Below are 22,136 nucleotides of genomic sequence, written 5' to 3'. Positions count from 1 at the left end.
CTTATCTTTAATCCTTGAAAAGCTCTATAATAAAGGGGTCTGTCAAAGATTGCTTGAATGGAAGATAAAAGAAGGCTCACTTGTCTCACCAAATGCAGTAGAGAAACCTGATGTTTTACTCATGTTATCCTTAGTTCATTTTTGTTAGACCTGGCATCCTTAAGGTGGCCTACCAGCAACCTTTTTGCTTTTCACCTCACGTTTTGCTGTATCTTTATGTTGGCCTTAGGACTCTAATCACTTTATCACTACTGTGAGAAAGTGGCTCTGTATATACTGTTCCCAAATAGGTACAGTGTGCACAGAGTCCCCAGTCCCCAGAGGTTTGGCAGAGGCTAAAGTTAGATATACCCTTACTCTCTAAAGTGGTAGCTTGCCGAGCAGTAAGGCAGTATCAGAGTACAGTGTAAAACATTTGTCTTACACACTCAGTCAGCAAATGGTCTCACACACTCAAGAACTGAACTCTAGGCCATTGGTTTGCATAAAAAAGATATTGTTGTTTTATTTTAGAACCAACAATAGGTATCAAAATATACTTTCTCAGAATGAGATGCTTTAGTTAAATACTTTTCAATAGGCAATTGACTTTTGCAGGTAATAGTTACAGTTTATTGCAATAGGCAACACAATTTGAATCACAATAATACATTGAGATCAATGGGAATTTTAAGTTATATGCAATTAATTACTTTCAGGATTACTTTTCTAAATCCAGGACTGGATCCTAGATTCAGTCCTGGGACAGTTCTTGGAAACAAGTGAGTAAATTCGTTTTAGTTACTGTTGTGATTTTTAAGCAATATTTTGCTATTTTAAAAGTTGACACTTAGAAACTTTTGCTGATCAAATTACCAATGTTATCCTATGGAAGGAAATTCACTTAGCAGGTAAGTGGGGTTATGGTTACTTTTTCTAGGTCAGTGTTGGATCCTAGATCCAGCACTACTGTACCACCTGTAAGCAGTTGAGAAACTGCGTTTAAGTTATACAGGCGATTTTTAAGGAATATTTACATGTTTGCAAAATCGGCACTTAGAAGAAATTTCACAGAAAAACAGTCAATGGTTTCCTATGGAAGAAAATTCAAGTTACGGGTAAAGGACGTTCTCGTTACTTTTGTAATCCAGTGCTGGGCTCCTAGGCTCAGTACTGGGACATCTATCTAAAACAGGTAAACAATTAAGTTTTCACAGTTGGTACGATTTTTAAAGAATATTTGTAAGTTTCAAAAATCGACACTAAGAACATTTTCAGCAAAAAGCAGGCAATGATATCCCATGGAAGGAAATTCGAGTTACTGGTAAGTACGGTTAAAATTACTTTTCAGGGTCAGTACTGAGCTCCAAGATGCAGCACTGAGGTCTCTCCTGATAACAGGTGAGTAAATCAGAATTCGTTGTTCGGCTGATTTTAGATGAATATTTTAAAGTTCCAAAACTCCACACCACTTAGAAGAATTTCCAAGTGAAACCACTCAATGTTAGCCTATGGAAGAAAAGTGAGTTATCGGCTTTTAGGTAAGTACTCGACTGGCAGAGTTATGGTTCTGGGCATAGACTCAGGGGTCTCCCAGGGGAGTCCCAGCCTACTTGCCAAGCCTTAAACTCCCCTTTTATTACATATAATTTACACCTAAGGTAGGCCCTAGGTAGTCCTAGGTGCATGATGCTATGTAAGTAAAAAATAAGATATGTACTTTGGTGGTTCGCGTGTCCTGTAAGTACCAAACAGTCTATTTCATTTTTCACTACTGTCAGGTCTACCCCTTTCATAGGTTAGCTCTGGGTATTCCCCTATACTTTTTATTTGGTAATTCCATATCGGAGAGGAGTAGCTTTATTTATTTATTGAAAATCCTACTTACTGGTGAGGTTGGATTTAACTTTACTATTTTATAAATGCCACTTTTAGAGAGTGAACATTTCTCTGCACTTACTGCTCTATTTGCCTGAAACCTGGAGCCCAATACACATCTGGATTGGGCTGGGTGACAGCAAAATTTGTGCCTTCCCTCTAGAGAGCCACAACACAGGTCACTCAACTGCACCTGGGGGGTGAGCTCCGCTCCCCCTCTACCCCCAATAGGTTCAAGAACGATAATTTATGTAAATAAATACATTATAGCTACAGCTTATAATCATGCAAGTTTAAATCATTTGTTGTTAGATGGTTTAAATATTTGAAAGGATCTGTTTTTAATAGACATTTTACAAAAACCACTGGTACATTTGCTAATTCTGTAAAATTAACACCCAACTGCAGTGACATTGCCAACCACAATGCCGTGACTCAGATTCGAACCAAGGTTGCTGCGGCCACATCGCAGAGTACTAACCACTATACGATCACGGCAAGCTACTTGGGCTCAACGACATACAGTGACATGGAGAATTTATAATTCGGAACACTCAGGGCTGTTCCTGTGATAGGCTGGATGTATTCATTGCTTCCTCATTCCTCATTCAGAGGCTGCGTCTCCTCAGTGGTTGATAGGCTGAAACCGTTTCCTGGCTGCCTGCTTGTGAAATGCCAGGAGTCAAAGATCACACATTACACTTGCGGACCTGTGATGGGACACCAATGCAGAGAAACCCACCTGGCACAGACCTTCTATTCTGTCTATTAGACCTGCATCTTCCCTGCACCTTTCAAGCCATTTGTATGTGAAGCAAGAAAGAGTTAGAGAGTGATCCATCTACACTTTTATAGGGAGGATGCCGCCGTGAGCTCCTCCCAGCTAATCACACGAACAGCAGAAAAGCAAGATAAATACACAGTTGAGGGGTGGGCTGCATGGTTATGTTTTTGAGTAAATATTGAAACTGACCTCAGTGGCTCATTAGCAGAGCTGCGGCTAATGACTGGTGCCAAATCATGATGAAGCAAGCACCATGGCTCGTAGGGGACCCACAACACGCTTTTCTTAGCTCACTGAATTAAAGTATAAACTTCCGCCGTGTGTGAGTGGTAAAGGCTTGTTAATATGGTTCCTTTTCCAATTCAAGTCTGACAACAAGAGGCAGGAACCACGTGGCTTCGGAAGCTCAGGAAAGTAGCCACCAACCACAGAGAAAGAGAGAACTGGCAGTATGAGAGGTGGAGAAAACAGAAGCGGGAGCAAGGAGCTCAAATGAGATTGATGGCGTTTAAATAGAGCGCGTAAAGGAACAGTTACACAGCTAAGAAATGGGAAAGACAGACTAGGGAAAAAAACACAGAAAGAGCCTGTAGATGAAATTCTCTTCCTGGGACAGCAGGTTAAGAGAAATTACACATGGAGAGGTTAAGCATGTAACACGGGGGAGAATAAAAAAGAAAATGCAGTTTTATGAAGTGTGTTTGCCAATCCAGCCAGCACTTTTGTTCTATTTCTCTCTTTGCGTCTTTTATTGGTAAAGTAACTTTCAAGTGCATGCGCAGGTATGAATGAGAGAGCAACGGTATAATAATTTGAAGCGTTTACACCAGTGCTAAAGGAGGAATGAGGTGTAGCAAAGACATGAAAGAGGTAGCGATAACAAATATGTGGAGAGGCAATAGTGACACAAATATAAGACACCTATTTATAAAACTGAAATGGAAGAAATACTACAGGTTAACTTCTGAAATTGTAGCCGATAATAAAAAGATTCTCGTTGTTGGCAGGATTCGAACTTGCGCGGGGATACCCCAATGGATTTCTAGTCCATTGCCTTAACCACTCGGCCACAACAACTTACTGTAAGCTGCATGCAAATATTTTGTTTGAAAGTTTTGAAGTTTTCCCACATCAAAGTACTGATATTCTGCAATGCGCTTTTTAAAAACAATGTTTTTTTCATCATGCACGTTCTGTCCTAAAAACAAAAATTGCATGAGTATATCTCTGGATCTGTAAAAGGATACGCTTGCATTCAAACTCTCTTGTGGCACTCAAGTTTTTTGGACCCTGTTGCACTCTGTTTTTGCGCTGCTTTTAGTCTACGACCCATATTACAGAAGTCAACCATCTCTGAGTATTTGGGACTCCTTTGTAAGTGCCTTATCTTTAATCCTTGAAAAGCTCTATAATAAAGGGGTCTGTCAAAGATTGCTTGAATGGAAGATAAAAGAGGCCCACTTGTCTCACCAAATGCAGTAGAGAAACCTGATGTTTTACTCATGTTATCCTTAGTTCAGTTTTTGTTAGACCTGGCATCCTTAAGGTGGCCTACCAGCAACCTTTTTGCTTTTCACCTCACGTTTTGCTGTATCTTTATGTTGGCCTTAGGACTCTAATCACTTTATCACTACTGTGAGAAAGTGGCTCTGTATATACTGTTCCCAAATAGGTACAGTGTGCACAGAGTCCCCAGTCCCCAGAGCTTTGGCAGAGGCTAAAGCTAGATATAACCTTACTCTCTAAAGTGGTAGCTTGCCGAGCAGTAAGGCAGTATCAGAGTACAGTGTAAAACATTTGTTGTACACACTCAGTCAGCAAATGGTCTCACACACTCAAGAACTGAACTCTAGGCCATTGGTTTGCATACAAAAGATATTGTTGTTTTATTTTAGAACCAACAATAGGTATCAAAATATACTTTCTCAGAATGAGATGCTTTAGTTAAATACTTTGCAATAGGCAATTGACTTTTGCAGGTCATAGTTACAGTTTATTGCAATAGGCAACACAATTTGAATCACAATAATACATTGAGCTCAATGGGAATTTTAAGTTATATGCAATTAATTACTTTCAGGATTACTTTTCTAAATCCAGGACTGGATCCTAGATTCAGTCCTGGGACAGTTCTTGGAAACAAGTGAGTAAATTCGTTTTAGTTACTGTTGTGATTTTTAAGCAATATTTTGCTATTTTAAAAGTTGACACTTAGAAACTTTTGCTGATCAAATTACCAATGTTATCCTATGGAAGGAAATTCACTTAGCAGGTAAGTGGGGTTATGGTTACTTTTTCTAGGTCAGTGTTGGATCCTAGATCCAGCACTACTGTACCACCTGTAAGCAGTTGAGAAACTGCGTTTAAGTTATACAGGCGATTTTTAAGGAATATTTACATGTTTGCAAAATCGACACTTAGAAGAAATTTCACAGAAAAACAGTCAATGGTTTCCTATGGAAAAAAATTCAAGTTACGGGTAAAGTACGTTCTCGTTACTTTTGTAATCCAGTGCTGGGCTCCTAGGCTCAGTACTGGGACATCTATCTAAAACAGGTAAACAATTACGTTTTCACAGTTAGTACGATTTTTAAAGAATATTTGTAAGTTTCAAAAATAGAAACTTAGAAAATTTTCAGCAAAAAGCAGGCAATGATATCCCATGGAAGGAAATTCGAGTTACTGGTAAGTACGGTTAAAATTACTTTTCAGGGGCAGTACTGAGCTCCAAGATGCAGCACTGAGGTCTCTCCTGATAACAGGTGAGTAAATCAGAATTCGTTGTTCGGCTGATTTTAGATGAATATTTTAAAGTTCCAAAACTCCACACCGCTTAGAAGAATTTCCAAGTGAAACCACTCAATGTTAGCCTATGGAAGAAAAGTGAGTTATCGGCTTTTAGGTAAGTACTCGACTGGCAGAGTTATGGTTCTGGGCATAGACTCAGGGGTATCCCAGGGGAGTCCCAGCCTACTTGCCAAGCCTTAAACTCCCCTTTTATTACATATAATTTACACCTAAGGTAGGCCCTAGGTAGTCCTAGGTGCATGATGCTATGTAAGTAAAAAATAAGATATGTACTTTGGTGGTTTGCGTGTCCTGTAAGTACCAAACAGTCTATTTCATTTTTCACTACTGTGAGGTCTACCCCTGTCATAGGTTAGCTCTGTGTATTCCCCTATACTTTTTATTTGGTAATTCCATATCGGAGAGGAGTAGCTTTATTTATTTATTGAAAATCCTACTTACTGGTGAGGTTGGATTTAACTTTACTATTTTAGAAATGCCACTTTTAGAGAGTGAACATTTCTCTGCACTTACTGCTCTATTTGCTTGAAACCTGGCCCCAATACACGTCTGGATTGGGCTGGGTGACAGCAAAATTTGTGCCTTCCCTCTAGAGAGCCACAACACAGGTCACTCAACTGCACCTGGGGGGTGAGCTCCGCTCCCCCTCCACCCCCAATAGGTTCAAGAACGATAATTTATGTAAGTAAATACATTATAGCTACAGCTTATAATCATGCGAGTTTAAATCATTTGTTGTTAGATGGTTTAAATATTTGAAAGGATCTGTTTTTAATAGACATTTTACAAAAACCACTGGTACATTTGCTAATTCTGTAAAATTAACACCCAACTGCCGTGACATTGCCAACCACAATGCCGTGACTCGGATTCAAACCGAGGTTGCTGCGGCCACAAGGCAGAGTACTAACCACTATACGATCACGGCGAGCTACTTGGGCTCAATGATGTACAGTGAAATGGAGAATTTATAATTCGGAACACTCAGGGCTGTTCCTGTGATAGGCTGGATGTATTCATTGCTTCCTCATTCCTCATTCAGAGGCTGCGTCTCCTCAGTGGTTGATAGGCTGAAACCGTTTCCTGGCCGCCTGCTTGTGAAATGCCAGGAGTCAAAGATCACACATTACACTTGCTGACCTGTGATGGGACACCAATGCAGAGAAACCCACCTGGCACAGACCTTCTATTCTGTCTATTAGACCTGCATCTTCCCTGCACCTTTCAAGCCATTTGTATGTGAAGCAAGAAAGAGTTAGAGAGTGATCCATCTACACTTTTATAGGGAGGATGTCGCCGTGAGCTCCTCCCAGCTAATCACACGAACAGCAGAAAAGCAAGATAAATACACAGTTGAGGGGTGGGCTGCATGGTTATGTTTTTGAGTAAATATTGAGACTGACCTCAGTGGCTCATTAGCAGAGCTGCGGCTAATGACTGGTGCCAAATCATGATGAAGCAAGCACCATGGCTCGTAGGGGACCCACAACACGCTTTTCTTAGCTCACTGAATTAAAGTATAAACTTCCGCCGTGTGTGAGTGGTAAAGGCTTGTTAATATGGTTCCTTTTCCAATTCAAGTCTGACAACAAGAGGCAGGAACCACGTGGCTTCGGAAGCTCAGGAAAGTAGCCACCAACCACAGAGAAAGAGAGAACTGGCAGTATGAGAGGTGGAGAAAACAGAAGCGGGAGCAAGGAGCTCAAATGAGATTGATGGCGTTTAAATAGAGTGCGTAAAGGAACAGTTACACAGCTAAGAAATGGGAAAGACAGACTAGGGAAAAAAACACAGAAAGAGCCTGTAGATGAAATTCTCTTCCTGGGACAGCAGGTTAAGAGAAATTACACATGGGGAGGTTAAGCATGTAACACGGGGGAGAATAAAAAAGAAAATGCAGTTTTATGAAGTGTGTTTGCCAATCCAGCCAGCACTTTTGTTCTATTTCTCTCTTTGCGTCTTTTATTGGTAAAGTAACTTTCAAGTGCATGCGCAGGTATGAATGAGAGAGCAACGGTATAATAATTTGAAGCGTTTACACCAGTGCTAAAGTAGGAATGAGGTGTAGCTAAGACATGAAACAGGTAGCGATAACAAATATGTGGCGAGGCAATAGTGACACAAAAATAAGCCACCTATTTATAAAACTGAAATGGAAGAAATACTAAAGGTTAACTTCTGAAATTGTAGCCGATAATAAAAAGATTCTCATTGTTGGCAGGATTCGAACCTGCGCGGGGATACCCCAATGGATTTCTAGTCCATCGCCTTAACTACTCGGCCACAACAACTTTCTGTAAGCTGCCTACAAATATTTTGTTTGAAAGTTTTGAAGTTTTCCCACATCAAAGTACTGATATTCTGCAATGCGCTTTTTAAAATCAATGTTTTTTTCATCATGCACGTTCTGTCCTAAAAACAAAAATTGCATGAGTATATCTCTGGATCTGTAAAAGGATAAGCTTGCATTCAAACTCTCTTGTGGCACTCAAGTTTTTTGGACCCTGTTGCACTCTGTTTTTGCGCTGCTTTTAGTCTACGACCCATAATACAGAAGTCAACCATCTCTGAGTATTTGGGACTCCTTTGTAAGTGCCTTATCTTTAATCCTTGAAAAGCTCTATAATAAAGGGGTCTGTCAAAGATTGCTTGAATGGAAGATAAAAGAAGGCCCACTTGTCTCACCAAATGCAGTAGAGAAACCTGATGTTTTACTCATGTTATCCATAGTTCAGTTTTTGTTAGACCTGGCATCCTTAAGGTGGCCTACCAGCAACCTTTTTGCTTTTCACCTCACGTTTTGCTGTATCTTTATGTTGGCCTTAGGACTCTAATCACTTTATCACTACTGTGAGAAAGTGGCTCTGTATATACTGTTCCCAAATAGGTACAGTGTGCACAGAGTCCCCAGTCCCCAGAGGTTTGGCAGAGGCTAAAGCTAGATATAACCTTACTCTCTAAAGTGGTAGCTTGCCGAGCAGTAAGGCAGTATCAGAGTACAGTGTAAAACATTTGTTGTACACACTCAGTCAGCAAATGGTCTCACACACTCAAGAACTGACCTCTAGGCCATTGGTTTGCATACAAAAGATATTGTTGTTTTATTTTAGAACCAACAATAGGTATCAAAATATACTTTCTCAGAATGAGATGCTTTAGTTAAATACTTTGCAATAGGCAATTGACTTTTGCAGGTCATAGTTACAGTTTATTGCAATAGGCAACACAATTTGAATCCCAATAATACATTGAGCTCAATGGGAATTTTAAGTTATATGCAATTAATTACTTTCAGGATTACTTTTCTAAATCCAGGACTGGATCCTAGATTCAGTCCTGGGACAGTTCTTGGAAACAAGTGAGTAAATTCGTTTTAGTTACTGTTGTGATTTTTAAGCAATATTTTGCTATTTTAAAAGTTGACACTTCGAAACTTTTGCTGATCAAATTACCAATGTTATCCTATGGAAGGAAATTCACTTAGCAGGTAAGTGGGGTTATGGTTACTTTTTCTAGGTCAGTGTTGGATCCTAGATCCAGCACTACTGTACCACCTGTAAGCAGTTGAGAAACTGCGTTTAAGTTATACAGGCGATTTTTAAGGAATATTTACATGTTTGCAAAATCGACACTTAGAAGAAATTTCACAGAAAAACAGTCAATGGTTTCCTATGGAAGAAAATTCAAGTTACGGGTAAAGTACGTTCTCGTTACTTTTGTAATCCAGTGCTGGGCTCCTAGGCTCAGTACTGGGACATCTATCTAAAACAGGTAAACAATTACGTTTTCACAGTTAGTACGATTTTTAAAGAATATTTGTAAGTTTCAAAAATCGACACTTAGAAAATTTTCAGCAAAAAGCAGGCAATGATATCCCATGGAAGGAAATTCGAGTTACTGGTAAGTACGGTTAAAATTACTTTTCAGGGGCAGTACTGAGCTCCAAGATGCAGCACTGAGGTCTCTCCTGATAACAGGTGAGTAAATCAGAATTCGTTGTTCGGCTGATTTTAGATGAATATTTTAAAGTTCCAAAACTCCACACCGCTTAGAAGAATTTCCAAGTGAAACCACTCAATGTTAGCCTATGGAAGAAAAGTGAGTTATCGGCTTTTAGGTAAGTACTCGACTGGCAGAGTTATGGTTCTGGGCATAGACTCAGGGGTATCCCAGGGGAGTCCCAGCCTACTTGCCAAGCCTTAAACTCCCCTTTTATTACATATAATTTACACCTAAGGTAGGCCCTAGGTAGTCCTAGGTGCATGATGCTATGTAAGTAAAAAATAAGATATGTACTTTGGTGGTTTGCGTGTCCTGTAAGTACCAAACAGTCTATTTCATTTTTCACTACTGTGAGGTCTACCCCTCTCATAGGTTAGCTCTGTGTATTCCCCTATACTTTTTATTTGGTAATTCCATATCGGAGAGGAGTAGCTTTATTTATTTATTGAAAATCCTACTTACTGGTGAGGTTGGATTTAACTTTACTATTTTAGAAATGCCACTTTTAGAGAGTGAACATTTCTCTGCACTTACTGCTCTATTTGCCTGAAACCTGGCCCCAATACACGTCTGGATTGGGCTGGGTGACAGCAAAATTTGTGCCTTCCCTCTAGAGAGCCACAACACAGGTCACTCAACTGCACCTGGGGGGTGAGCTCCGCTCCCCCTCCACCCCCAATAGGTTCAAGAACGATAATTTATGTAAGTAAATACATTATAGCTACAGCTTATAATCATGCGAGTTTAAATCATTTGTTGTTAGATGGTTTAAATATTTGAAAGGATCTGTTTTTAATAGACATTTTACAAAAACCACTGGTACATTTGCTAATTCTGTAAAATTAACACCCAACTGCCGTGACATTGCCAACCACAATGCCGTGACTCGGATTCAAACCGAGGTTGCTGCGGCCACAACGCAGAGTACTAACCACTATACGATCACGGCGAGCTACTTGGGCTCAATGATGTACAGTGAAATGGAGAATTTATAATTCGGAACACTCAGGGCTGTTCCTGTGATAGGCTGGATGTATTCATTGCTTCCTCATTCCTCATTCAGAGGCTGCGTCTCCTCAGTGGTTGATAGGCTGAAACCGTTTCCTGGCCGCCTGCTTGTGAAATGCCAGGAGTCAAAGATCACACATTACACTTGCTGACCTGTGATGGGACACCAATGCAGAGAAACCCACCTGGCACAGACCTTCTATTCTGTCTATTAGACCTGCATCTTCCCTGCACCTTTCAAGCCATTTGTATGTGAAGCAAGAAAGAGTTAGAGAGTGATCCATCTACACTTTTATAGGGAGGATGTCGCCGTGAGCTCCTCCCAGCTAATCACACGAACAGCAGAAAAGCAAGATAATACACAGTTGAGGGTAGGGCTGCATGGTTATGTTTTTGAGTAAATATTGAAACTGACCTCAGTGGCTCATTAGCAGAGCTGCGGCTAATGTCTGGTGCCAAATCATGATGAAGCAAGCACCATGGCTCGTAGGGGACCCACAACACGCTTTTCTTAGCTCACTGAATTAAAGTATAAACTTCCGCCGTGTGTGAGTGGTAAAGGCTTGTTAATATGGTTCCTTTTCCAATTCAAGTCTGACAACAAGAGGCAGGAACCACGTGGCTTCGGAAGCTCAGGAAAGTAGCCACCAATCACAGAGAAAGAGAGAACTGGCAGTATGAGAGGTGGAGAAAACAGAAGCAGGAGCAAGGAGCTCAAATGAGATTGATGGCGTTTAAATAGAGTGCGTAAAGGAACAGTTACACAGCTAAGAAATGGGAAAGACAGACTAGGGAAAAAAACACAGAAAGAGCCTGTAGATGAATTCTCTTCCTGGGACAGCAGGTTAAGAGAAATTACACATGGGGAGGTTAAGCATGTAACACGGGGGAGAATAAAAAAGAAAATGCAGTTTTATGAAGTGTGTTTGCCAATCCAGCCAGCACTTTTGTTCTATTTCTCTCTTTGCGTCTTTTATTGGTAAAGTAACTTTCAAGTGCATGCGCAGGTATGAATGAGAGAGCAACGGTATAATAATTTGAAGCATTTACACCAGTGCTAAAGTAGGAATGAGGTGTAGCAAAGACATGAAAGAGGTAGCGATAACAAATATGTGGAGAGGCAATAGTGACACAAAAATAAGCCACCTATTTATAAAACTGAAATGGAAGAAATACTAAAGGTTAACTTCTGAAATTGTAGCCGATAATAAAAAGATTCTCGTTGTTGGCAGGATTCGAACCTGCGCGGGGATACCCCAATGGATTTCTAGTCCATCGCCTTAACCACTCGGCCACAGCAACTTGCTGTAAGCTGCCTACAAATATTTTGTTTGAAAGTTTTGAAGTTTTCCCACATCAAAGTACTAATATTCTGCAATGCGCTTTTTCAAGACAATGTTTTTTTCATCATGCACGTTCTGTCCTAAAAATAAAAATTGCATGAGTATATCTCTGGATCTGTAAAAGGATACGCTTGCATTCAAACTCTCTTGTGGCACTCAAGTTTTTTGGACCCTGTTGCACTCTGTTTTTGCGCTGCTTTTAGTCTACGACCCATATTACAGAAGTCAACCATCTCTGAGTATTTGGGACTCCTTTGTAAGTGCCTTATCTTTAATCCTTGAAAAGCTCTATAATAAAGGGGTCTGTCAAAGATTGCTTGAATGGAAGATAAAAGAAGGCCCACTTGTCTCACCAAATGCAGTAGAGAAACCTGATGTTTTACTCATGTTATCCTTAGTTCAGTTTTTGTTAGACCTGGCATCCTTAAGGTGGCCTACCAGCAACCTTTTTGCTTTTCACCTCACGTTTTGCTGTATCTTTATGTTGGCCGTAGGACTCTAATCACTTTATCACTACTGTGAGAAAGTGGCTCTGTATATACTGTTCCCAAATAGGTACAGTGTGCACAGAGTCCCCAGTCCCCAGAGGTTTGGCAGAGGCTAAAGTTAGATATAACCTTACTCTCTAAAGTGGTAGCTTGCCGAGCAGTAAGGCAGTATCAGAGTACAGTGTAAAACATTTGTTGTACACACTCAGTCAGCAAATGGTCTCACACACTCAAGAACTGAACACTAGGCCATTGGTTTGCATAAAAAAGATATTGTTGTTTTATTTGAGAACCAACAATAGGTATCAAAATATACTTTCTCAGAATGAGATGCTTTAGTTAAATACTTTGCAATAGGCAATTGACTTTTGCAGGTCATAGTTACAGTTTATTACAATAGGCAACACAATTTGAATCACAATAATACATTGAGCTCAATGGGAATTTTAAGTTATATGCAATTAATTACTTTCAGGAATACTTTTCTAAATCCAGGACTGGATCCTAGATTCAGTCCTGGGACAGTTCTTGGAAACAAGTAAGTAAATTCGTTTTAGTTACTGTTGTGATTTTTAAGCAATATTTTGCTATTTTAAAAGTTGACACTTAGAAACTTTTGCTGATCAAATTACCAATGTTATCCTATGGAAGGAAATTCACTTAGCAGGTAAGTGGGGTTATGGTTACTTTTTCTAGGTCAGTGTTGGATCCTAGATCCAGCACTACTGTACCACCTGTAAGCAGTTGAGAAACTACGTTTAAGTTATACAGGCGATTTTTAAGGAATATTTACATGTTTGCAAAATCGACACTTAGAAGAAATTTCATAGAAAAACAGTCAATGGTTTCCTATGGATGAAAATTCAAGTTACGGGTAAAGTACGTTCTCGTTACTTTTATAATCCAGTGCTGGGCTCCTAGGCTCAGTACTGGGACATCTATCTAAAACAGGTAAACAATTACGTTTTCACAGTTGGTACGATTTTTAAAGAATATTTGTAAGTTTCAAAAATCGACACTTAGAAAATTTTCAGCAAAAAGCAGGCAATGATATCCCATGGAAGGAAATTCGAGTTACTGGTAAGTACGGTTAAAATTACTTTTCAGGGGCAGTACTGATCTCCAAGATGCAGCACTGAGGTCTCTCCTGATAACAGGTGAGTAAATCAGAATTCGTTGTTCGGCTGATTTTAGATGAATATTTTAAAGTTCCAAAACTCCACACCACTTAGAAGAATTTCCAAGTGAAACCACTCAATGTTAGCCTATGGAAGAAAAGTGAGTTATCGGCTTTTAGGTAAGTACTCGACTGGCAGAGTTGTGGTTCTGGGCATAGACTCAGGGGTCTCCCAGGGGAGTCCCAGCCTACTTGCCAAGCCTTAAACTCCCCTTTTATTACATATAATTTACACCTAAGGTAGGCCCTAGGTAGTCCTAGGTGCATGATGCTATGTAAGTAAAAAATAAGATATGTACTTTGGTGGTTCGCGTGTCCTGTAAGTACCAAACAGTCTATTTCATTTTTCACTACTGTGAGGTCTACCCCTCTCATAGGTTAGCTCTGTGTATTCCCCTATACTTTTTATTTGGTAATTCCATATCGGAGAGGAGTAGCTTTATTTATTTATTGAAAATCCTACTTACTGGTGAGGTTGGATTTAACTTTACTATTTTAGAAATGCCACTTTTAGAGAGTGAACATTTCTCTGCACTTACTGCTCTATTTGCCTGAAACCTGGCCCCAATACACGTCTGGATTGGGCTGGGTGACAGCAAAATTTGTGCCTTCCCTCTAGAGAGCCACAACACAGGTCACTCAACTGCACCTGGGGGGTGAGCTCCGCTCCCCCTCCACCCCCAATAGGTTCAAGAACGATAATTTATGTAAGTAAATACATTATAGCTATAGCTTATAATCATTCGAGTTTAAATCATTTGTTGTTAGATGGTTTAAATATTTGAAAGGATCTGTTTTTAATAGACATTTTACAAAAACCACTGGTACATTTGCTAATTCTGTAAAATTAACACCCAACTGCCGTGACATTGCCAACCACAATGCCGTGATTCGGATTCGAACAGAGGTTGCTGCGGCCACAACGCAGAGTACTAACCACTATACGATCACGGCGAGCTACTTGGGCTCAATGACGTACAGTGAAATGGAGAATTTATAATTCGGAACACTCAGGGCTGTTCCTGTGATAGGCTGGATGTATTCATTGCTTCCTCATTCCTCATTCAGAGGCTGCGTCTCCTCAGTGGTTGATAGGCTGAAACCGTTTCCTGGCCGCCTGCTTGTGAAATGCCAGGAGTCAAAGATCACACATTACACTTGCTGACCTGTGATGGGACACCAATGCAGAGAAACCCACCTGGCACAGACCTTCTATTCTGTCTATTAGACCTGCATCTTCCCTGCACCTTTCAAGCCATTTGTATGTGAAGCAAGAAAGAGTTAGAGAGTGATCCATCTACACTTTTATAGGGAGGATGTCGCCGTGAGCTCCTCCCAGCTAATCACACGAACAGCAGAAAAGCAAGATAAATACACAGTTGAGGGGTGGGCTGCATGGTTATGTTTTTGAGTAAATATTGAAACTGACCTCAGTGGCTCATTAGCAGAGCTGCGGCTAATGACTGGTGCCAAATCATGATGAAGCAAGCACCATGGCTCGTAGGGGACCCACAACACGCTTTTCTTAGCTCACTGAATTAAAGTATAAACTTCCGCCGTGTGTGAGTGGTAAAGGCTTGTTAATATGGTTCCTTTTCCAATTCAAGTCTGACAACAAGAGGCAGGAACCACGTGGCTTCGGAAGCTCAGGAAAGTAGCCACCAACCACAGAGAAAGAGAGAACTGGCAGTATGAGAGGTGGAGAAAACAGAAGCGGGAGCAAGGAGCTCAAATGAGATTGATGGCGTTTAAATAGAGCGCGTAAAGGAACAGTTACACAGCTAAGAAATGGGAAAGACAGACTAGGGAAAAAAACACAGAAAGAGCCTGTAGATGAAATTCTCTTCCTGGGACAGCAGGTTAAGAGAAATTACACATGGGGAGGTTAAGCATGTAACACGGGGGAGAATAAAAAAGAAAATGCAGTTTTATGAAGTGTGTTTGCCAATCCAGCCAGCACTTTTGTTCTATTTCTCTCTTTGCGTCTTTTATTGGTAAAGTAACTTTCAAGTGCATGCGCAGGTATGAATGAGAGAGCAACGGTATAATAATTTGAAGCGTTTACACCAGTGCTAAAGTAGGAATGAGGTGTAGCTAAGACATGAAAGAGGTAGCGATAACAAATATGTGGCGAGGCAATAGTGACACAAAAATAAGCCACCTATTTATAAAACTGAAATGGAAGAAATACTAAAGGTTAACTTCTGAAATTGTAGCCGATAATAAAAAGATTCTCATTGTTGGCAGGATTCAAACCTGCGCGGGGATACCCCAATGGATTTCTAGTCCATCGCCTTAACTACTCGGCCACAACATCTTGCTGTAAGCTGCCTACAAATATTTTGTTTGAAAGTTTTGAAGTTTTCCCACATCAAAGTACTGATATTCTGCAATGCGCTTTTTAAAAACAATGTTTTTTTCATCATGCACGTTCTGTCCTAAAAACAAAAATTGCATGAGTATATCTCTGGATCTGTAAAAGGATACGCTTGCATTCAAACTCTCTTGTGGCACTCAAGTTTTTTGGACCCTGTTGCACTCTGTTTTTGCGCTGCTTTTAGTCTACGACCCATATTACAGAAGTCAACCATCTCTGAGTATTTGGGACTCCTTTGTAAGTGCCTTATCTTTAATCCTTGAAAAGCTCTATAATAAAGGGGTCTGTCAAAGATTGCTTGAATGGAAGATGAAAGAAGGCCCACTTGTCTCACCAAATGCAGTAGAGAAACCTGATGTTTTACTCATGTTATCCTTAGTTCAGTTTTTGTTAGACCTGGCATCCTTAAGGTGGCCTACCAGCAACCTTTTTGCTTTTCACCTCACGTTTTGCTGTATCTTTATGTTGGCCTTAGGACTCTAATCACTTTATCACTACTGTGAGAAAGTGGCTCTGTATATACTGTTCCCAAATAGGTACAGTGTGCACAGAGTCCCCAGTCCCCAGAGGTTTGGCAGAGGCTAAAGCTAGATATAACCTTACTCTCTAAAGTGGTAGCTTGCCGAGCAGTAAGGCAGTATCAGAGTACCGTGTAAAACATTTGTTGTACACACTCAGTCAGCAAATGGTCTCACACACTCAAGAACTGAACTCTAGGCCATTGGTTTGCATACAAAAGATATTGTTGTTTTATTTTAGAACCAACAATAGGTATCAAAATATACTTTCTCAGAATGAGATGCTTTAGTTAAATACTTTGCAATAGGCAATTGACTTTTGCAGGTCATAGTTACAGTTTATTGCAATAGGCAACACAATTTGAATCACAATAATACATTGAGCTCAATGGGAATTTTAAGTTATATGCAATTAATTACTTTCAGGATTACTTTTCTAAATCCAGGACTGGATCCTAGATTCAGTCCTGGGACAGTTCTTGGAAACAAGTGAGTAAATTCGTTTTAGTTACTGTTGTGATTTTTAAGCAATATTTTGCTATTTTAAAAGTTGACACTTGGAAACTTTTGCTGATCAAATTACCAATGTTATCCTATGGAAGGAAATTCACTTAGCAGGTAAGTGGGGTTATGGTTACTTTTTCTAGGTCAGTGTTGGATCCTAGATCCAGCACTACTGTACCACCTGTAAGCAGTTGAGAAACTGCGTTTAAGTTATACAGGCGATTTTTAAGGAATATTTACATGTTTGCAAAATCGACACTTAGAAGAAATTTCACAGAAAAACAGTCAATGGTTTCCTATGGAAGAAAATTCAAGTTACGGGTAAAGTACGTTCTCGTTACTTTTGTAATCCAGTGCTGGGCTCCTAGGCTCAGTACTGGGACATCTATCTAAAACAGGTAAACAATTACGTTTTCACAGTTAGTACGATTTTTAAAGAATATTTGTAAGTTTCAAAAATCGACACTTAGAAAATTTTCAGCAAAAAGCAGGCAATGATATCCCATGGAAGGAAATTCGAGTTACTGGTAAGTACGGTTAAAATTACTTTTCAGGGGCAGTACTGAGCTCCAAGATGCAGCACTGAGGTCTCTCCTGATAACAGGTGAGTAAATCAGAATTCGTTGTTCGGCTGATTTTAGATGAATATTTTAAAGTTCCAAAACTCCACACCGCTTAGAAGAATTTCCAAGTGAAACCACTCAATGTTAGCCTATGGAAGAAAAGTGAGTTATCGGCTTTTAGGTAAGTACTCGACTGGCAGAGTTATGGTTCTGGGCATAGACTCAGGGGTATCCCAGGGGAGTCCCAGCCTACTTGCCAAGCCTTAAACTCCCCTTTTATTACATATAATTTACACCTAAGGTAGGCCCTAGGTAGTCCTAGGTGCATGATGCTATGTAAGTAAAAAATAAGATATGTACTTTGGTGGTTTGCGTGTCCTGTAAGTACCAAACAGTCTATTTCATTTTTCACTACTGTGAGGTCTACCCCTCTCATAGGTTAGCTCTGTGTATTCCCCTATACTTTTTATTTGGTAATTCCATATCGGAGAGGAGTAGCTTTATTTATTTATTGAAAATCCTACTTAATGGTGAGGTTGGATTTAACTTTACTATTTTAGAAATGCCACTTTTAGAGAGTGAACATTTCTCTGCACTTACTGCTCTATTTGCCTGAAACCTGGCCCCAATACACGTCTGGATTGGGCTGGGTGACAGCAAAATTTGTGCCTTCCCTCTAGAGAGCCACAACACAGGTCACTCAACTGCACCTGGGGGGTGAGCTCCGCTCCCCCTCCACCCCCAATAGGTTCAAGAACGATAATTTATATAAGTAAATACATTATAGCTACAGCTTATAATCATGCGAGTTTAAATCATTTGTTGTTAGATGGTTTAAATATTTGAAAGGATCTGTTTTTAATAGACATTTTACAAAAACCACTGGTACATTTGCTAATTCTGTAAAATTAACACCCAACTGCCGTGACATTGCCAACCACAATGCCGTGACTCGGATTCGAACCGAGGTTGCTGCGGCCACAACGCAGAGTACTAACCACTATACGATCACGGCGAGCTACTTGGGCTCAATGACGTACAGTGAAATGGAGAATTTATAATTCGGAACACTCAGGGCTGTTCCTGTGATAGGCTGGATGTATTCATTGCTTCCTCATTCCTCATTCAGAGGCTGCGTCTCCTCAGTGGTTGATAGGCTGAAACCGTTTCCTGGCCGCCTGCTTGTGAAATGCCAGGAGTCAAAGATCACACAATACACTTGCGGACCTGTGATGGGACACCAATGCAGAGAAACCCACCTGGCACAGACCTTCTATTCTGTCTATTAGACCTGCATCTTCCCTGCACCTTTCAAGCCATTTGTATGTGAAGCAAGAAAGAGTTAGAGAGTGATCCATCTACACTTTTATAGGGAGGATGTCGCCGTGAGCTCCTCCCAGCTAATCACACGAACAGCAGAAAAGCAAGATAATACACAGTTGAGGGTAGGGCTGCATGGTTATGTTTTTGAGTAAATATTGAAACTGACCTCAGTGGCTCATTAGCAGAGCTGCGGCTAATGTCTGGTGCCAAATCATGATGAAGCAAGCACCATGGCTCGTAGGGGACCCACAACACGCTTTTCTTAGCTCACTGAATTAAAGTATAAACTTCCGCCGTGTGTGAGTGGTAAAGGCTTGTTAATATGGTTCCTTTTCCAATTCAAGTCTGACAACAAGAGGCAGGAACCACGTGGCTTCGGAAGCTCAGGAAAGTAGCCACCAATCACAGAGAAAGAGAGAACTGGCAGTATGAGAGGTGGAGAAAACAGAAGCAGGAGCAAGGAGCTCAAATGAGATTGATGGCGTTTAAATAGAGTGCGTAAAGGAACAGTTACACAGCTAAGAAATGGGAAAGACAGACTAGGGAAAAAAACACAGAAAGAGCCTGTAGATGAATTCTCTTCCTGGGACAGCAGGTTAAGAGAAATTACACATGGGGAGGTTAAGCATGTAACACGGGGGAGAATAAAAAAGAAAATGCAGTTTTATGAAGTGTGTTTGCCAATCCAGCCAGCACTTTTGTTCTATTTCTCTCTTTGCGTCTTTTATTGGTAAAGTAACTTTCAAGTGCATGCGCAGGTATGAATGAGAGAGCAACGGTATAATAATTTGAAGCGTTTACACCAGTGCTAAAGTAGGAATGAGGTGTAGCTAAGACATGAAAGAGGTAGCGATAACAAATATGTGGAGAGGCAATAGTGACACAAAAATAAGCCACCTATTTATAAAACTGAAATGGAAGAAATACTAAAGGTTAACTTCTGAAACTGTAGCCGATAATAAAAAGATTCTCGTTGTTGGCAGGATTCGAACCTGCGCGGGGATACCCCAATGGATTTCTAGTCCATCGCCTTAACAACTCGGCCACAGCAACTTGCTGTAAGCTGCCTACAAATATTTTGTTTGAAAGTTTTGAAGTTTTCCCACATCAAAGTACTAATATTCTGCAATGCGCTTTTTAAAGACAATGTTTTTTTCATCATGCACGTTCTGTCCTAAAAATAAAAATTGCATGAGTATATCTCTGGATCTGTAAAAGGATACGCTTGCATTCAAACTCTCTTGTGGCACTCAAGTTTTTTGGACCCTGTTGCACTCTGTTTTTGCGCTGCTTTTAGTCTACGACCCATATTACAGAAGTCAACCATCTCTGAGTATTTGGGACTCCTTTGTAAGTGCCTTATCTTTAATCCTTGAAAAGCTCTATAATAAAGGGGTCTGTCAAAGATTGCTTGAATGGAAGATAAAAGAAGGCCCACTTGTCTCACCAAATGCAGTAGAGAAACCTGATGTTTTACTCATGTTATCCTTAGTTCAGTTTTTGTTAGACCTGGCATCCTTAAGGTGGCCTACCAGCAACCTTTTTGCTTTTCACCTCACGATTTGCTGTATCTTTATGTTGGCCGTAGGACTCTAATCACTTTATCACTACTGTGAGAAAGTGGCTCTGTATATACTGTTCCCAAATAGGTACAGTGTGCACAGAGTCCCCAGTCCCCAGAGGTTTGGCAGAGGCTAAAGTTAGATATAACCTTACTCTCTAAAGTGGTAGCTTGCCGAGCAGTAAGGCAGTATCAGAGTACAGTGTAAAACATTTGTTGTACACACTCAGTCAGCAAATGGTCTCACACACTCAAGAACTGAACACTAGGCCATTGGTTTGCATAAAAAAGATATTGTTGTTTTATTTGAGAACCAACAATAGGTATCAAAATATACTTTCTCAGAATGAGATGCTTTAGTTAAATACTTTGCAATAGGCAATTGACTTTTGCAGGTCATAGTTACAGTTTATTACAATAGGCAACACAATTTGAATCACAATAATACATTGAGCTCAATGGGAATGTTAAGTTATATGCAATTAATTACTTTCAGGAATACTTTTCTAAATCCAGGACTGGATCCTAGATTCAGTCCTGGGACAGTTCTTGGAAACAAGTGAGTAAATTCGTTTTAGTTACTGTTGTGATTTTGAAGCAATATTTTGCTATTTTAAAAGTTGACACTTAGAAACTTTTGCTGATCAAATTACCAATGTTATCCTATGGAAGGAAATTCACTTAGCAGGTAAGTGGGGTTATGGTTACGTTTTCTAGGTCAGTGTTGGATCCTAGATCCAGCACTACTGTACCACCTGTAAGCAGTTGAGAAACTGCGTTTAAGTTATACAGGCGATTTTTAAGGAATATTTACATGTTTGCAAAATCGACACTTAGAAGAAATTTCACAGAAAAACAGTCAATGGTTTCCTATGGAAGAAAATTCAAGTTACGGGTAAAGTACGTTCTCGTTACTTTTATAATCCAGTGCTGGGCTCCTAGGCTCAGTACTGGGACATCTATCTAAAACAGGTAAACAATTACGTTTTCACAGTTGGTACGATTTTTAAAGAATATTTGTAAGTTTCAAAAATCGACACTTAGAAAATTTTCAGCAAAAAGCAGGCAATGATATCCCATGGAAGGAAATTCGAGTTACTGGTAAGTACGGTTAAAATTACTTTTCAGGGTCAGTACTGAGCTCCAAGATGCAGCACTGAGGTCTCTCCTGATAACAGGTGAGTAAATCAGAATTCGTTGTTCGGCTGATTTTAGATGAATATTTTAAAGTTCCAAAACTCCACACCACTTAGAAGAATTTCCAAGTGAAACCACTCAATGTTAGCCTATGGAAGAAAAGTGAGTTATCGGCTTTTAGGTAAGTACTCGACTGGCAGAGTTGTGGTTCTGGGCATAGACTCAGGGGTCTCCCAGGGGAGTCCCAGCCTACTTGCCAAGCCTTAAACTCCCCTTTTATTACATATAACTTACACCTAAGGTAGGCTCTAGGTAGTCCTAGGTGCATGATGCTATGTAAGTAAAAAATCAGATATGTACTTTGGTGGTTCGCGTGTCCTGTAAGTACCAAACAGTCTATTTCATTTTTCACTACTGTGAGGTCTACCGCTCTCATAGGTTAGCTCTGTGTATTCCCCTATACTTTTTATTTGGTAATTCCATATCGGAGAGGAGTAGCTTTATTTATTTATTGAAAATCCTACTTACTGGTGAGGTTGGATTTAACTTTACTATTTTAGAAATGCCACTTTTAGAGAGTGAACATTTCTCTGCACTTACTGCTCTATTTGCCTGAAACCTGGCCCCAATACACGTCTGGATTGGGCTGGGTGACAGCAAAATTTGTGCCTTCCCTCTAGAGAGCC

At 40.1% G+C, this 22,136-nt stretch overlaps 6 non-coding genes across 6 annotated transcripts; all 6 read right to left on the bottom strand.

The window, feature by feature from the left end:
* Positions 1-3,636: 3,636 nt before the first annotated feature.
* TRNAS-AGA (transfer RNA serine (anticodon AGA)) lies at positions 3,637-3,718 on the bottom strand. The gene has a single exon. It is a non-coding gene; the product is annotated as a tRNA-Ser (tRNA).
* Positions 3,719-7,658: 3,940 nt separating this feature from the next.
* Positions 7,659-7,740, bottom strand: TRNAS-AGA (transfer RNA serine (anticodon AGA)). The gene has a single exon. It is a non-coding gene; the product is annotated as a tRNA-Ser (tRNA).
* A 3,939-nt stretch (positions 7,741-11,679) lies between these two features.
* On the bottom strand, positions 11,680-11,761 carry TRNAS-AGA (transfer RNA serine (anticodon AGA)). Its single transcript has one exon. It is a non-coding gene; the product is annotated as a tRNA-Ser (tRNA).
* Positions 11,762-15,695: 3,934 nt separating this feature from the next.
* TRNAS-AGA (transfer RNA serine (anticodon AGA)) lies at positions 15,696-15,784 on the bottom strand. The gene has a single exon. It is a non-coding gene; the product is annotated as a tRNA-Ser (tRNA).
* Positions 15,785-18,372: 2,588 nt separating this feature from the next.
* On the bottom strand, positions 18,373-18,444 carry TRNAH-GUG (transfer RNA histidin (anticodon GUG)). The gene has a single exon. It is a non-coding gene; the product is annotated as a tRNA-His (tRNA).
* Positions 18,445-19,723: 1,279 nt separating this feature from the next.
* Positions 19,724-19,805, bottom strand: TRNAS-AGA (transfer RNA serine (anticodon AGA)). Its single transcript has one exon. It is a non-coding gene; the product is annotated as a tRNA-Ser (tRNA).
* Between the last annotated feature and the right edge of the window lie 2,331 nt (positions 19,806-22,136).

The sequence above is a fragment of the Triturus cristatus genome, chromosome 12, assembly GCF_964204655.1.
Source record: "Triturus cristatus chromosome 12, aTriCri1.1, whole genome shotgun sequence".
Taxonomy (NCBI): domain Eukaryota; kingdom Metazoa; phylum Chordata; class Amphibia; order Caudata; family Salamandridae; genus Triturus; species Triturus cristatus.
The sequence above is the reverse complement of the archived record's forward strand: the minus strand, read 5'-3'. Positions and strand labels throughout refer to the sequence as shown.